Source organism: Chanodichthys erythropterus, chromosome 5 (assembly GCF_024489055.1).
Source record: "Chanodichthys erythropterus isolate Z2021 chromosome 5, ASM2448905v1, whole genome shotgun sequence".
In the NCBI taxonomy this organism is placed as follows: Eukaryota; Metazoa; Chordata; class Actinopteri; order Cypriniformes; family Xenocyprididae; genus Chanodichthys; species Chanodichthys erythropterus.
The window spans coordinates 17673662-17691426 of NC_090225.1; the positions used below are offsets into that span (position 1 = coordinate 17673662).

The window sequence follows — 17765 nt, forward strand, 5'->3', positions numbered from 1 at the left end:
CTTGTTTTTGGTTGTCCGCTGTAGGTGGAAGGTCATTTAGTGTTAATGCTCCTAAATTATGGAATTCACTGCCCCTTACACTTCGTAATATCTCATCTTTGTCTACCTTCAAGACTCAGCTAAAAACATTTCTATTTAATACGTATTTTGGATAATGTAGTTATATATGGCCTTATGTGTGTGGTTGTAGAGTTTAGCTACAACCCCAATTTAACACACCTGAAACAAACCAGTCTTACTAGGCACACTAGAATCTTCCAGGCAGGTGTTTTGAGGCAAATTGGATCAAAACTCCAAAACAGTGGCCAAGGTCTAGGTTTGGACACCCCAGAAAACAGAGACTTAAATGGGTTTCTTTACAAAGTTTGTGCATCCATACTACTTTAATGATTTCTAAAGCAAAGGAAAACATTTGCTTTTAATTTTTAAACATTAAATACAAGTAAGTAAAGTTACCTAAGATTAATGTTAGATCCTTCAAAAACATTGTATATAGTGCCCATATTTACATTACAATATGTCCATACTTTTTACACACCGTACAGTCCAAACTCCCAAAAACTAGATCCAAAACATGTCTAACACAACTGGAAGCAGTGAGCACAGGGAAACACCCATGAATTAACAGACATATATACATAAAACAGAGAAACAACAGAGGAAACTGCGTTTCTCTCACTACTGTAACATGTGAATAAGATAAATCCTAAAGGTGCTGAAGGGTTCTCCCATGTTTAAGTGATGTCTGTTGTAGCCACTGTCTGAATATGTTACATAACCACAAAGCCACAAAAATCACTTAAGTATAAGAAGTCTTTCACTGTACAGTTATGAAACTGAGCATGTATATGAGTGAACTCTGTGAAGTGTGAGTGTGCATCTTTGAAGCAATGGTTAAAAACAAACTCAAAATGGGCCCCATTCTTAAATGTCTTGTCATAGTACCATTCATCACTTAAAAAAAAAAGTTAGTTACATCTCTGTTGAAAATGTAATGGCTTTCACTACCTCAGAAAACATTGTTCAAATATTTAAAAAATATTATTAAAGGAATAGGTAACAATATTGTATAAATATATATATATATATATATATATATATATATATATATATATATATATATATATATATATATATATATATATATATATATATATATATATAAAACAAAGTAACAAAATATAATAAAATGTAATTTATTCCTGGCAAAGCATTACTCCAGTCTTCAGGGTCACATGATCCAGAAATAATTTTAATATGCTGATTAAGTGTTCAAGTAAAATTATTAATTATTATTGTCAATGTTGAAAACCGTTGTGCTGCATAATATTTTTGTGGAAACATGATATTTTTTTTCTTAGGATAATTGGACAAATGAAAAGCATTTATGTGAAATAGAAATCTTTTGAAAAGTCTGTCACTTTTGATCAATTTCATGTGTCCTTGCTGAATAAAATGACAAAAAAACAAAACAAAAACACAACTAACCCCATACTTTTGAAGAGTAGTGCACCTGTTCAATTCCATAACCCTTAGTTTATGAGCAATAGTAATAATGCTTTCCTTAGTAATCACCACAACAATACCACATCCACAATCCAGTCAAATGCTATTGGATAATATTTTTTTGTTGTTTTTTGTTGACTATTCTGATTCACTTAGGCATGTCACATTCATATTCAAGGTGCTGTAAGCAATGTTAGCTGCTCTGCTATACTTCTGCTACCAAAATCCCTCAATAATCTCACTCTCCAAAGACATATCAGAACACCAGAATGCTTATCACATGAAGACTTAAACAAAAGCCTATTGCTTTAAATGGCGTCAGGACCATTTTCTGTGCCACTGAAAATACTTGGAGCACATTTAAATGCATTGCAAATGTCATTGCACATACACTTAAAGTGCAAAGAGGGTCTTGTGAGGGTCTAATTAAAGGTGCTACGGTACATTACTGCATGTATAGCGTGTGTGTGTCCTTTGTGCTTTGTGCAGAAAAAAAAAAAAAAAAAAATCTTAAAAGCAGCACTCACTTTGCTGGGCCCGAGTGTGCCAACTTACAGCACCACAGCAATCACTGCATTTTCCACCTCCTGCAGGGCGACTCTCTTTTCTCCATCTCTGTTCTTTATTTCACTCCATATAAAATACATCTCGTAATCTCCAGTGCCTCCGTAAATCTTTTTTTTTTTTAATCTGTTTATTGTCTGATGCCATTCCTATCTCCTATATATATTTAAAATAAAGACTTTCCCTCACTTTCTCCCCACTCGATTGGCTGTCCAAATCAGGGGACATTATTCCACCACACATCAGGGACTCAACCACTCTCCATTAACTGCAAGCTGCCGATACAGTCCAGCATCTGATGTGCACCTCCATCACAGTGGAAACTTCCTCTCCCATGGTGCACACTGATTAGCTGAGGTCTCGGGTGCACAAACACGTTTGCATCCATGCAAAATCTGGAATTTATTCTACAGACATACATCTGTGTGGAGAAATTATAATATATAATGTATATATAATATAGATATATAGAAATCTATATATATATAATATAGATATATAGAAATCTATAATATCTATCTATCTATATCTATATCTATATCTATATATATATATATATATATATAGAAATCTATAATATCTATCTATCTATCTATATATATCTATATCTATATCTATACATATATATATATATCTATATATCTATACATATATATATATATCTATATATCTATATATCTATATATCTATACATATATATATATTACATACATTATATAATATAATATAAATTAGCATGCTTCATTAGCACATATATATTTATATTTATATATTATTGATTTCTATATATCTATATTATATATACACATTATATAATATAAATTAGCATGCTTTATTAGCATATATATATAGACACACATATACATATACACACACATATATACTGTATATAGAAAGCTATAATATATTATAGCTAATTATTATTATTATAATATATAATATATTAAAGCTATAATATATATATATATATACACACACACACATATTTGTAAATAAGTGTACATCCAATTAGTCCATCATATAAAGCAATTGTGTCTCTTCAGAAAATTTGGATTAAACCACTCAATTCATATGGATTGAAATGTCAAAGTATTAGTTGTGTAATTGTCAATAGAATGTACAGAACTAGCTTTCATTGAAAATATCTTCTTTTGTGTTCTGAAGATGAACGAAAGTCTTACAGGTACAAAACAACACAAGGGTGAAGACAGAATTTTCATTTTTGGGTTAACTAACCCTTTAAGTATTTTTGCAATTTGCTTGTTTATTTTTTTCTCCGATTGGCAGAGATTTCTTATGGGTAATGTCGTTTTCCCACAAATTAATCTGAAACAATGCAGGCTGATGGCTGTAACCAAAGCATTTACTATCGATTAACAACCTCAGAGATCACAGTAGGTCTGTCTTTAATGGTTTATAAGTTATCGTTAAAAATCTGTTCCCCTATGGAGAAAATGAATGTGATTTTTACTTGTGGACATTTATTGTTTGGGGGATTTTTCGATCATTTTCCCGTACAACAAAACAAAGATGCTGATTAAAAGAATGAAAAAGAAAAAGAGAAACTGAATGAGAAGAGAGAGAGACTCAAGACTAATGGAGGTTCATCGTGGGAGAACAAACCTCAGTCTGAGCTTAGTCAGTCTGATCCGAGGTCAGTTGTGCTCTATAAATAACAGACGACAGACGGAGAACAGTGGGCACAGCACAGGTGTGGAGGAAGCCTGGAGGAACAGAAGCTGTGTGTGTGTGTCCTCAGAACAGAACATTTATTATGAGTCAGAGAATTCTAAGTCTAAAGTCAACATGAATTTGCAACATGCAACCTATTTCACTTACAAACTTTGACATATTTCAAATTAGGGCTGCACTATTAATCGAAATATAACTGAAATCGCGACATGGCTTAGTGTGATTATCAAACGTGCAAACGCTGTTATTTAATAAAATACATTAAATAAATATCTGCGCTTACATTTGCAGCTCATGATCAGGTGTTTTCAGTGTCTCGGAGAGGCTCGGTTTGCAGTAAATGCTGCTCCACATTCATCTCTGCATCTGCTCTGATTTTGGGTCACTTACAACATGCATTTGAAAACGCAACATGCACCAACTATCTTCCCAAACTTTTAATGAGAAGCGCTTAACTAGTTGTTGTCAACAAAAGAGAAGCTTTAATGATTCCCTGCTGTTTTCTGACAAAAATAACAGTTTGTTGGTTTAACATTTGAAAATTAAGAAAGTAAGACAGCCATAAATATTAGTATCACAATCACAATTTATCATCATAAAAATCACAATTAGATTTTTTCCCCAAACTGTGCAGCTGGAAAATAGGATTTTATCCATTGGGAATAGATTTATCATAAAAGAGGCGCTGGTGACATCAGCTAAAATGACAAGTCATTTATTTAATATGCACAAAATGATTTTTTGTACAATGATAACAGGAGCAGGCATTAAAAAATGCAGTCAATTTAGATTTCATGTTGACTTTCAAAGGCTGTGCATGTGGTCTGGGAGGCAGAAATCCCTCAGTGCCCATCTTTGATAAAACCACTGGTGAAGTCACAGAGCCATAGTATCTTTTGTAGCTATTTTATACTGCACATACACCAGAAACACACAAGAACACTTCCTCTAACACACACACACACACACACACACACACACACACAGGCCTTTAGGCAGAGTGGACAGTGAATCCTGAAATCCCATTCCCTGCATGAGCGGCCCAGTGAGAATCTCTCTCTCTCGCACACACACACACACACACACATACACTCTCAATCTCACACCAACCGTCAGTCTCACGCCCTGCACCAGCACACCTTTTTCGTCTTTTATCTCCTCTTCCTCTCCTCCGTCTCCCCCTTCCTTTCAACACCACCTCTCTCTCATCTCCCTCGATACTTCCCTCTCTCTCTTTCTCATTTCCTATCCTTTTGTTCTGTCTTCCTCTCTCTCTATCTCTATCTTTCCCAAACCTCATTTCTCTCACCATCTCCCTCATCACCTCTCCCTTCTCAATCTTTTCTGTATCCCCAAATCAGAAACCCATCTCCCTGTTTGTGTGTGTGTGTGTGTGTGTGTGGTATAAGCACAGGCCCAAGGTCATTGTTAGCCTAGATTAGGCAGGAAGCGCAGAGAGGAACGGCCATTATCATGTGACCGACTTTCTTATTATTTGGTGTCCTCAGGCTGGAGAGTGAATCAGCATCTACGGTTCCGACGCAGACTATGAGTGGAAAATGAAGAGAGAGGAGAGAGACAAGTGAGGTTGCGCCGAGGCGGTTTTAGACGGAATGACTCAACGTTTTGATGAGGTAACACGGAAGAGAGACCAAACTCATGAAGAAAACATTTAAATTTACTCCAGTTCTCTGTTTGGCTGTGATTTGGTCGTAGGCAGTCATTACAACAGCACGACTGCTAGTGTGATATTGCTTTTATGGAACAGTTCAATAAACAAGTAATTACTATCAAGTAACTTAGATTTCACACTAATTTGGCTGGTTAGCTTCTATATTTTTGTTACTGCTAAAAAAGATAAAAAAAATAAACTTAAGATACATGGGAGTTTAGAAGTGACAGTATCTCAGTTTCTCTCAAACTAGAAAATGTCTGTTCCTAAAAGAAGTCAATTAAATTCGGCAGGATTCTGTCAGAGCTGTGGTATCTCTCTGTTTATGTTTTCAGCATTTCATGCTGAGTTCCACATATCAAGAAGCAAGTTAAACACACACAACTCAACTTTTAAAAGTCTTTTGACAGCTGTGTTTTTGTTCGATTTCGTTGCTCTCCATCCAGCTTTTATCAAAGCAAAAATACATCCTGCGTGAATCGATAACATTTGAGCCCAAGAGGATTAGAGATTCTGTTCAAGCAGGGATCAAGCAATTTTCATATATAACTTTGTGTTAGTATCAGGTCTGTTATACATAGTTATTATAAACATTTTATGTTTTTATTTTAACATACAGTACAGTCCAAAAGTTTGGAACCACTAAGATTTTTAAATGTTTTTAGAAGAAGTTTTGTCTGCTCACCAAGGCTACATTTATTTAATTAAAAATACAGTTAAAACAGTAATATTGTGAAATATATTCAAATAGAAAACTGTTATTTTAAATTGTAATAATATTTCACAAAGTAATTTATTCCTGTGATGGCAAAGCTGAATTTTCAGCATCGTTACTCCAGTCTTCAGTGTCACATGATCCTTCTAATATGCTGATCTGCTGCTCAATAAACATTTAATGTGTACAATTATACAAAATATTTGTGTACAATATTTTTTTTCAGGATTATTTGATGAATAGAAAGTTCAAAAGAACAGTGTTTATCTGAAATCTAATCTTTTGTAACATTATAAATGTCTTTACTGCCACTTTTGATTGATTTAATGCATCCTTGCTGAATAAAAGTGTTAATTTCTTTAATTTCTTAAAAAAAAAAAAAAAAAAAAAAAATTCTTACTGACCCCAAACTTTTGAACGGTAGTGTATAATGCTACAGAAGCTTTGTATTTCAGATAAATGCTGTTCTTTTGAACTTTCTATTCATCAAGGAATCCTGAAAAAAAAAAAAAAAAAAAAAAAAAAAAGAGTACACAACTGTTTTCAACATTGAAAATAATCATAAATGTTTATTGAGCAGCAAATCAGCATATTGGAATGATTTCTGAAGGATCATGTGACACTGAAGACTGGAGTAACGATGCTGAAAATTCAGCTTTGCATCAAAGGAATAAATTACTTTGTCAAATATATTTAAATAGTACACAGTTATTTTAAATTGTAATAATATTTCACAATATTACTGTTTTTTACTGTATTTTTAATTAAATAAATGTAGCCTTGGTGAGCAGACGAAACTTCTTTTAAAAACATTAAAAATCTTAGTGGTTCCAAACTTTTGGACTGTACTGTATTTGGATTGACACAATGGGAGAGGAAAGAATACAATTTGGATAAAATAAGTAAAACTGTGGAAACACTTTACAATAAAGGTTTAATTCGTTAGTTCATGAAACTTAAATAAATTCATTTTAAAGCATAAAATTCTGGTTAATGTTAATTAATGAATATGTGACCCATGCTGGCAAAATGAATCGCAATGAGCAATTGAGTTATTGCCACTGAAAATCACATTTCATTGGTTCAGACTCGTGCCATCGAGAATTCGTAATGAATATTTACAAAGTTGGAATGTTGGAAGCGCCAGTCATCAAGAAACGAGCAGAGAAAACAGCATTTTTCACGGTCAAAGAAAAGGTACTCCTCTCAGAAAATGAACAAAAATACTTTTAGATGTTTAATTGCTATATGAAGCATTGGGATCGCTAGACGAGGGTTTAATGAATTAATTTTTGTGAAAACCTCAAATTCGACCAAAATTTTTCACTTGTTTTGCCTGTAGCTCGTAATTAGCCCGTGCGCATTTTGCTAGCATGGGTCACATATATTTCTGTAACATAATTCTACAATTGTTTATAACATTAATACATTTTAGTTTATACAACTTGAAATGTTAAAAAATATATACATGCAGAAATTTAAAATAAACTTACTGAAAAGTATTGTTCATTGTCATTTCATGTTAGGTATGGCATTAGCTAATGTTAATATATAGAACCTTGTTGTAAAGTGTTACCAAAATTGTATAGGACAAAAGACACTACAGTTCAAATGTTTGTGGTCAGAAAGATTTTTTTTTAAAGAAATGAATATTTTCAGAACAGATGCATTAAATTAATCAAAAGTGACAGTAAAGACTTATTTTCTATATCAATAAACATTCTTTTGAGCTTTCCACAAAAACAATCAGCACAACTGTATAACATTAATGATAATAATAAATGTTTCTTGAGTACCAAATCAGCATATTAGGATGATTGCTGAAGGATCATGTGACACTGATGACTGAAGTAATGATGCTGAAAATTCAGCTTTGCCATCACGGGAATAAATTACATTTTAAAATATATTCAAATTTGAAACTGTAATAATATTTCACAATCACCATTTTTACTCTATTTTAGATCAAATTTATTCAGCCTTTAAAATTCGTACTGACCCCGGACTTTTTAATGGTAGTGTACATGAAGAAAGAGAGCAAGAGAGAGAAAGGAGAAAAGCATCACACTGGTTAGTGCCAGGCCTTGAGCTTTAAATATCTCATCTGCATTAATTATGCATTTTACCTCACAAAGACTACAAAGGAAAAATATCACCTGCTGGCACTACACATATGCTTATCACGAGCACAGACCACACACACACACACACACACACACACACACACACACACACACACACACACACACACACACAAACGCAAACGCAAATGTAAGCGTATAACACTCATGCAGCCTTGTACCAGTGAGATGCACGTGTGCGTCTTCATTAAGTGCAGTTATAAGGGTCATGCCTCTTGCACAAAAGCAACTATTCAATTAAACACATGCAAAATGCTAACAGCAGCTCCTGCTTTATTAGCATGTAAAAGCCCCTGAACTCATTGCTCTATGAGATCTCACTTGTTCACCTGGTAACTGATGCCCAATCTGCCATCTATGACACTTACGAATATGCCACTTCCTTTTGCGCCTCAGTAAGGGGCTCCTTGGAGCTGTATATTCTTTGTTGGCTGGTGTTGCCCACAAAAAATAAACAAAACAAAAACCCCATAATATTTCACAATTTTACTGTATTTTTGAACAAATAAACTGAAGCCTTGGTGAGCATAAAAAAACATTTTTAAAAATCTTACCAACCCCAAACTTTTGAACGGTAGAAAATGTAAACACAAATATGCATAACATTTTTATACTAAAGATACTCCTATTAATCACTGGCAAATTTCTACCCAATGTTTCCTGTTTGCAAACAGACTGCGCACACACCTACTTGCCTGCCCAAAGAATTTCAAGTCTAAATGATTAATAAACTTTAATTAAAAATGTTTTAATGTTTTTGGGAAACCAGGCTAGATGGTACATTTTAACATTCTGAATTTATAATCATTCATTATTTATTAATTTTTCCCAAAACAGAGGGTCTGAATATCCAGTTGCCCTTCATTGCAGGGTGAAAACTATTTTTCGTAATCTATCCGAGCACTCTTTAGGAACCGTCACAAATGAGCAACGACAACGACATGGTTTAAAGTGATTGGTTTTTCGATTGAGAGGCGGGACTTCCTGTCACCTTGAAACATAATCCCACTCAGCTCAGATCAGACAAGCGGTTCTCAACCATAGAGCCACAACAAACTTTCAAGAGGGCTGACTTTAAAGTATTTAAATTAATAAATTATTATTAATATAGATCAAAACAATCCCTGAACTAACCTAAATGAAAGCGCTAATAAATACACAAAATCAAAAACTGAAATCACTTTTTTTTTCCCCCCTTTGATTAAATATTGCTTTTAAAGATTACAGCAGAAATACTGGAAATATCTTAGCCTATATGGGGGGTGGGTGGCTTTTGAATATTGTGTTGGAGAACAGGGGGCCTCTGAGTCAAAAAGGTTGAAAACCACATTATGGAGAAGGAGCTCTGAAAACTGCATCCATCTTTAGGCTGGAAAGGGCCTCTGTCTCCAGAATCGTCTGCACATCTGGATGTACCGTATTCTACAGGGATCAAGAAAATCAGTGTGTATGGTCGAGTAATATGGAAATTCCTCCTCCCCAACTGCTCATAGTCCCCTGACAGCAGACTGTCACAAGAACAGCAGGGGGGTGGAAAGATCTGAGCAAGAAATGCATGCACGCACTCGAAAGGACAAACACGGAGACTTATTAATACGTGGAGCTTTCCACATATACACACACTTACTCCAATATCTCACACATGTGCAACAAGATTCTCACCCAGAATCCTACACACAAACAAAGAACACTACACATGCATGTGTACCAAACAATAACAACGGCATATTCAGTTCGGCAAACGCTGCTCGCTATACTTTGATAATTTATTCATTGCTCAAATGGGAAAAAAGACTGAAACGTCAGCTTCATTTCCAAAGGGAAAAGAATGGAGGATGAGTGAGCGAGAAAGCAAGACAGGTGTTTGAAGGAAGTGAGACACTTTACAACTCTCAATGAGCAACATGAAGCCAAAAAACACACACACAGAAACATGTTGCATACACACGGTGTATGATGTTAACCCTGGAGAGAAAGCAGATGCAAGCCTAGCCTAACGTGCCAATGAGAGAAAGGGGACATGATGTTGAGCATAGCAATAGTGGATGTTTTATAATTATATCTATGAAACGTTTACAAAATTCTGGACATGATGAAAAAAAAGAGTGAGGTGCGTTAATGCAGAGATAATTTGTGCAGTTACCTTTACATGGGATAAAATGCGCTCGAAAGAGAGAGAGAGCGCTAGCAGGGGACTCGGTCAAGGTTTCTGATTGCATTCAGGGAGTGTCACGGAAAATGAAAACAATTGTGGCGCGGCTGCCTTCATTAGCACAGGGAGAGAGCTTTTCATACTAATTCCACTTAAACCCTAATGAGCATCTCACTGAGTTAATGAGAGACGGTTGTGCAGGACGAGATACTCGGGCAGTCGCTGCCCTCCGGAAGCGGTCTACTGGGGTCACTGGAAAAACAATTGCAATCTAGTAAACTCAAAGCTGCTTTGGAGGAATACAAAGAACAAAAGCACAATTCAACTAGCTGCTGCTACTTTCAGACCTTCCAGGATCTGTACAATGGACTATATGCACGGGTTACTTCCTGGTTGTAGTTAAGCCAGCTCGAGCACTTCCGGTGAACTGTTAGCTGTTCATTCTGTAGTCGTTGTACATCGACACAAAACCATCTATGGTTGACTTTTTAATGTTGTATTTATATTTTAATGTAGTCATCACATTTACCTAATTTGCCAATAAACCAGTTTTATTGATTGCAATAAAGACGAAGCTATTGGGACTGTTTAAAAATGCCTTGTCTGTAATTAGACACGCACACACATTTTTTCCCAGCACTTCAAATGTTATTTTTAATGTGATGACCACAAACATTATTTGTTCATCCTTCTGAGATTGTCCCCATTGTAAAACCGAACGTTTAAAAATATAGGAAATTTAACATTTGATAGAAAACACTTATCTAAAAATAAAAAAGACAGTAATTAGCATTTTAACCACCAAATGGCGGCAAAGTAACATTTATTTGCGCACATATCAGCCATTTCTTCTAAACGTTTTTCACTTCGTTTTTGACTAAATATTAAACATTATAAAATAACTAGGTTTAAAATACATTTTGTCAATGTGAAGTATGAAATACTCACAAAATCTTATGAAAAACAATAACTTTTATTGTGAATTACACAGAAAGCGAGCACCGTGCTCTCCCTTTGTAATCACAGCAGCTGTCAGTCAGTGCAGTGCAAGATCAATGATTTCAGCACACTTGTGAAAAATTAATTTAAAATTAAACTAAAGTGCACAATAAATATTTAATTTTTGAAGCTTTTTTTCCACATAAAAGTGTGAAAACTAATGGTCGAATTGAATTTAGCCGAGGAGGAACATTGAGGTACATCTTTATTTATTTTTTATGCTGTCTTGCGTTTGAATAACTAAATTAATGCTATGCCACACTATTTAAGTGACTATATTCTGATTATAAACTAAGTATTACACTACTGATGCTCAACACCAGCAAATGACATCTCACCGGAAGTTTTCGAGCTGGCTAATATTAATGCGGAAGTTCTAAAGAACGCTCCGTGCATATAGTCCATTTTGGAAACCGCTGCTGGAGGAGCAATAAATAAAATAAAAGAGTTATTTTATAAATGTTTATTCTTCCCTAAAATACAATAAAATACAAAAAGATAAGGAACTGGGATTTTTAGTTGTTAAAAGTGCTGTAAACAATGTTAGCCATTCTGGAACTTTTCAACAACTACTGAATTAGACACAGCCTCTCTTTTCCAAACCCTGCCCTACAAAGATACCATCATACTGTTGAGAGCACTGCAATAGAGCAGCAGCACATCATCTCTCTGACGTACAATAGCAAAATAGCATTCCCATGACAAACGAAAAACTGCTTATGAAGCTCAATATGGTACTTAAAGGAACACTCCACTTTTTTTGAAAATAGGCTCATTTTCCAACTCCCCAACTCCCCTAGAGTTAAACAGTTGAGTTTTACCGTTTTCGAATCCATTCAGCCGATCTCCGGTTCTGGCGGTACCACTTTTAGCATAGCTTAGCATAGTTCATTGAATCTGATTAGACCGTTAGCATCGCGCTTAAAAATGACCAAAGAGTTTTGATATTTTTCATATTTAAAACTTGACTCTTCTGTAGTTAAATCGTGGCGCTGCAGCCATGATTGTGTTCATCAGAAAGAAGAAAGCCATATACACATATGATGGCTTGAGGGTGAGTAAATCTTTAAGAATGATATAAATGTGCAATTTGTAATTTTCTAAAAATTAAATTTTGTTAAAATTTCTAAATCCAAAACAAATCCCTCTCCTTACTTTTATATATTCTTCCCTTCCTGAGTTTTGTGTGAATGTGATGGTGAAGGTTATTTAAGTAACAGATGAATTACATTTTGATTTGTACCTTTCCTACAGCAATAACAGACCGAAGACATGATCCTATGAACAGGCAAGACCCCTCTATGCCACGCCAGACAGACTCACATCCATTCATTCATGAACTGTATATCATAACAACAAGCCTCCATCAAAAATAGAGCATGCACTATTCCAGAGACTATCTGCTGTACATTTCAGTCCATATAAGGGACCAAAAAAAAAAAAAAAACCCAAACAAACAGAAGAATGGTGCATAGCTGAATACAGCTTAAAATGCTACTTTGCTTTTATATAGAATGACTAGATTTTACTAAGGTGGTTGCTTACTAAGCAAAGTCAAAAGAGACCACCAAAGTCTCTACAATATTTTGGTCCTTAGATTTGTCTCTGGTATATGGGATTTTATCATCGGTCAAGTGAAGTCTGATTGCTAAGAAAACAATAATACACAATACCTCAACAAGCCCCACGATGTGAGGTTTTACTCATATCTGTAGTACAAAGAGTGCAGAGCGAGTTATGTGTTAGTTTAATACTTTGAGATAATAGATTGTTTAAATCCCAAACCTTTAAGTATGAACAACAGTGATGTGTGTCTTAGAAAACACCACTAATAAAACAAAGACTTCCAGTAAGGGCTGTAGAGAACCGGTTTGTGAATTATATCCGTGTTACAGATGGGAAAAAACAGACAGTTTTCAGTTGCTGAGGAAGATTTTTTACTACGTGTTTGAAAGAAGTCTCTTAAGCTCACCAAGGCTGAGGCAAAAATACAGTAAAACAGCAATATTGTAAAATTTTATTACAATTTAAAATAACCGTTTTATGTTTGAATATATTATAAAACTTTCATTCCTGTGATGGCAAAGCTGAATTTTCAGCGTTCCAGTCTTCAGTGTCACATGATCCTTCAGAAATCATTCCAATATGCTGATTTGGTGCTCAAGATACATTTTCTTATTATCACAGTTGAAAACGGTTGCGCTGCTTAATGTTTTTGTGGAAACTGATACATTTTTTGTCTGGGTTCTTTGATGAACAAAGTTCAAAAGAAAAGCATTTATTTGAAATAAAAATCGCTTGTAACAACGTAAAAGTCTTTATTGTCACTTCTGATCAATTTACTGCATCCTTGCTGAAAAACGGTATTAATTTCATACATAATAAAAAAAAAAAACTTAATGACCACAAACTTCTGAACAGAAGTATATCTATAAAATCAAATCAAGGCAGGAATTTTAACCAAATAAATAAATACATTTTTATTGCAAATTTACAATAGGACGATTTGCTGATTCTCTCTTTTAAAAAAAGAAGCGGATGCTACAAACACTGAGATTGACAGCAAATGAACGCTAAATTAACAATTCTATTAAAACCATTTAATCAGTCGGCCGAGGCAGTTTATCTGTTGCCATCGATACTGAGGTACCAAAGGCTGGTTTCGTACCAAGGCCAGTGTATTGGTATCAATCCAACCCTACAGCAGACAGATGGAGCATCCACTTGAGCCAACTGAATTTACTTAGTTCTACATCATCTCAGCCTGGCAAACACACAAACCTCTCTGAACATTTTTATGCAGCTAAACAAACCATCATAGCAAAAGACATTCACCTTTCTCTTGTGCCGACAGAATGTTGTCTGAAGGCTGCTTTAAGTGGCAGACTCGCTATAAATCCCTCCGTTGTGTTACGCATGAAGCCAGACTGCCATTGACCTGGGGTCAATGTTGGTCTCTCTCTCTGGTTTTTCTTTTTTTCACACTCCCTAAAATGCACACACGGCTCTGGCGATCTTAACATGTGACTCATAGACTATGGATCAGGACAGGAGAAGTCATGCTGGGGGGCATGACAAAAGCAACACAGTCTCACACACACACACACACACACACACACAGTTGTGGAGGTTCAGGAGAGGCTATGAATATCATTGTAAGGTCCTTGCTTGGCTGATTTTAACATAAGCCAGCAAGCACCTTTAATGGCAAAGGAAATCTGTATGGAGATTAACTCACAACGACAGACAAATGAAGGTTGTCGAGGGGGAAAATATGCATCAGACGCCACAAGGCAGGCACCCCCGTTCCCCGCAGGAACGCTTTCAAGAGATGTGCACGGCATCTCATTCAGCCATTCTGGGATGACCAAATTAAGGACTGACAGATAGCTAGCTGTGGAATGATGTTTGCACTCAACAGAGAAATGGAGAAAACCCAGGACAAGCAGACTTGTCTTACACTTAAAGGCGCAGTGTGTAATTTCTGAACCATTTTTGGAATTTCAGTGTTTTTAAACAGATTTCAATAGTTATTAGTTTATTAAAGTTATTACGGTAATAAAGTTATTACAACCCTCTACGGACAGCTCGAGTTGCCATTGGCTAGTCAATTTTTTATTTTACTTGCCAGACTTTTTACAGCATTTTTTTAGTGTAGGCTGCTGTCACTTTAAGACACGGATCCAGTATACTGTACTGATGCGTTGTCTTTCTCAACTGTTCTTTACGTTCACTTAAGACATAAGCAACTATGTTTACTAGGATACTCACCAAGATGATAATTTTGTGTGAATTTGTCCGTTCAAGTGCAAGACGTGCTGTCAGACGTAGCTTTCTGTCAGACATGCAAGAGTTATGAAATTTGGTCGCATATGCGAGTGATTTACTCTCATTGTAGAGGGTTGCATTAGCAGGTTATTGGGGTTATTGGGTTCTCAATCTGATTGATTCCAAGGACCTCCAAATATGATTGCCCTCTATATTAGGCATCTATATTATTTTCACATGTAAAGAGCCATTTATACCATGTGAGAAAAATATTAAACATGATATTATAGAGACAGCATGTTGTTTGCAAAATTAAATAATTTTTTCATTTAGTAAAGTAACTTAAGTGTTTACTTATACTAACTTGCTAGCAACTTATTTTGACTTTAGTACAATAATAAAATGTACATTTTACTATTAAAAACTATGACTGTCAAAATAAAATAATCTTATGATTTCTGACAAGCATTTGCAGTAGAATAAAAATGCACTCTAAACTGGGTTGTTTTAACCCAGCGGTAGGGTTAAATGTTTGCCCAATCTGCTGGGTAGTTTTATTTAACTCAACTACTGATTAAAAATTACTGTATTGCTTAATTAAAATTAACCCAAAGTATGTTTGAAATGAACATTTATTAATATTCAATGAATAATTATTAAACAATAAACATTTATTAAATTGCTTATTAATAAATTTATATTAATAAACTATAAAACTATTAAATTTATATTAATAAAATATTAAATCTTATTAATAAACATTCACCTTTTGTCTATTATTGTTGCCTCTAATTGCATCTGGTTTTTAATTTCCCAACTATTTTGGGTTCATTTTAAGCTAGCCATATAGCAATTTTTAAACAATAGTTGGTTTACATAAAACTACCCAGCAGGCTGGGCAAACATTTAACCGCTGGGTTAAAACAACCCAATCGCTGGGTTTGTCCATTTTCAACCCAACTAGGGTTGTTTTTAACCCAGCATTTTTTAGAGTGTGTGAGGGAAAAACAAATTAAACGAGATATTAAAATATTAAAAAGCCAATTAAATAAATAACACGGACATCCTGTATGTCCCCCTAGGGGCCAATTTGTAAAACTATGGAATTGATTTAGAATTGATACAGTATGAACCTCTGGTAGCTTGGTTTCAAAATCATAAAGTTAATCTCAATCCAGTCTGACAGCAGACAGATGGACATCCACCACAGACAAATAAATGTAGTGTGTTCTATAACAGCACACTGGTTTTGTGTGTGTGGAGGTGCACACATGAGCTGTCACGTACAGCCACAGGCACCAGCCCCAAAGGCACAAAGGTGCTGAACTGCCCTGTCAGGATCTCTCCCTCCATTCCTTCAACTTTCACACTTTTCCCTTCATCTCAACCCTCTCCCTCCGGGAACGGTGCGAGACTGCTCTAGAACAGGAGGTGCCCCTACAGTGCTAACTCAGTCTCTCTTAATGCTTAGTCATCTTCCAGGAGTTACAAAGACCGTGAATATTCTTGACTCAGTGGAGCAGAAAGCAGAATGATTGCAGCTGGACTTTTCAAAAGGCCAATGCATTTTTCAATCTTCTCCACTGTGACCTACACTTCAAACATACAACCACACTAGTTGAGACAGATGGCAAGAACGTAGGACAGTGGACTAGTGGGTTGTGAGCCAACAAGTTGCAGGATGGTTCTAAATCATGCAAATGTAAATGCAAATAACAAAATGCGACTAATCATATAATGGTGCACAGCTAGGACAGTAAAATAAACAACATTTTTAAAAGAAAGAAAACATTTGCCATATTAATTTTATCCGATTTCAAAGGCTATGTATCCAACCAATCTCTACAGTATTTTGGTGCAAATTATCTGTCACTTTGTAATATGGCAAATAATAATACAATGAACTGCCCAGTTTTGAGTGTGTGTGAGTGTGTGTGTGTGTGTGTGTGTGTGTGTGTGTGTGTGTGTGTGTGTGTGTGTGTGTGTGTGTGTGTGTGTGTGTGTGTGTGTGTGTGTGTGTGTGTGTGTGTGTGTGTGTGTGTGTGTTACACTGATGGGAAAAAATATACTTCTACTTGTTACATTTACACAATGGTCAATTATGACACTCATATTTCTGACTCTAAATTCAGATTTGATCAGTCACATTCAAAGACTCAGTAACTTAGCGATAAACACACCTGTGAACATATTCTATATTAATGTGTTGTTGCAATACATTGTTCACTTTGATTTTGATCAATAATATATTAAATATTTTCTTGATCATGTATTACTACTGTTGGTGCCAATTTATAACATCAAAAGAGTGTAAAAACCGTACCTGCCCAATATTTTTTTAGAGGCCATGGTTTTCCATTAATTTTTCCCCCTAGGGATTTTTAAAAAAGTATTTGTTAGAGTTATAAGCCATGAACAAAATCAACCAGTTACAAGGTAAATCACAACATTAAAAACTTTGATTTGAAGCAAAAAAGTATTTGAAAATCAGACAAAAAGACAAAAGGTACAAGACCGAAAGAATTACAATCCAATGAAGCATTACAAATGACATAA

General features: G+C 35.1%; 1 protein-coding gene and 1 long non-coding RNA gene across 10 annotated transcripts in view; both read right to left on the reverse strand.

Annotated features, from left to right (window-relative positions):
- The window catches only part of smap1 (small ArfGAP 1), a 141111-nt gene that overhangs the window by 58748 nt on the left and 64598 nt on the right, over positions 1–17765 (reverse strand). The gene's annotated exons all lie outside the window — the stretch shown is intronic.
- Positions 9727–13143, reverse strand: LOC137020593 (uncharacterized). The gene is made up of 3 exons (XR_010895211.1): positions 13115–13143; positions 12685–12781; positions 9727–10694 (listed from the first exon to the last, which is right to left on the reverse strand). It is a non-coding gene; the product is annotated as an uncharacterized lncRNA (long non-coding RNA).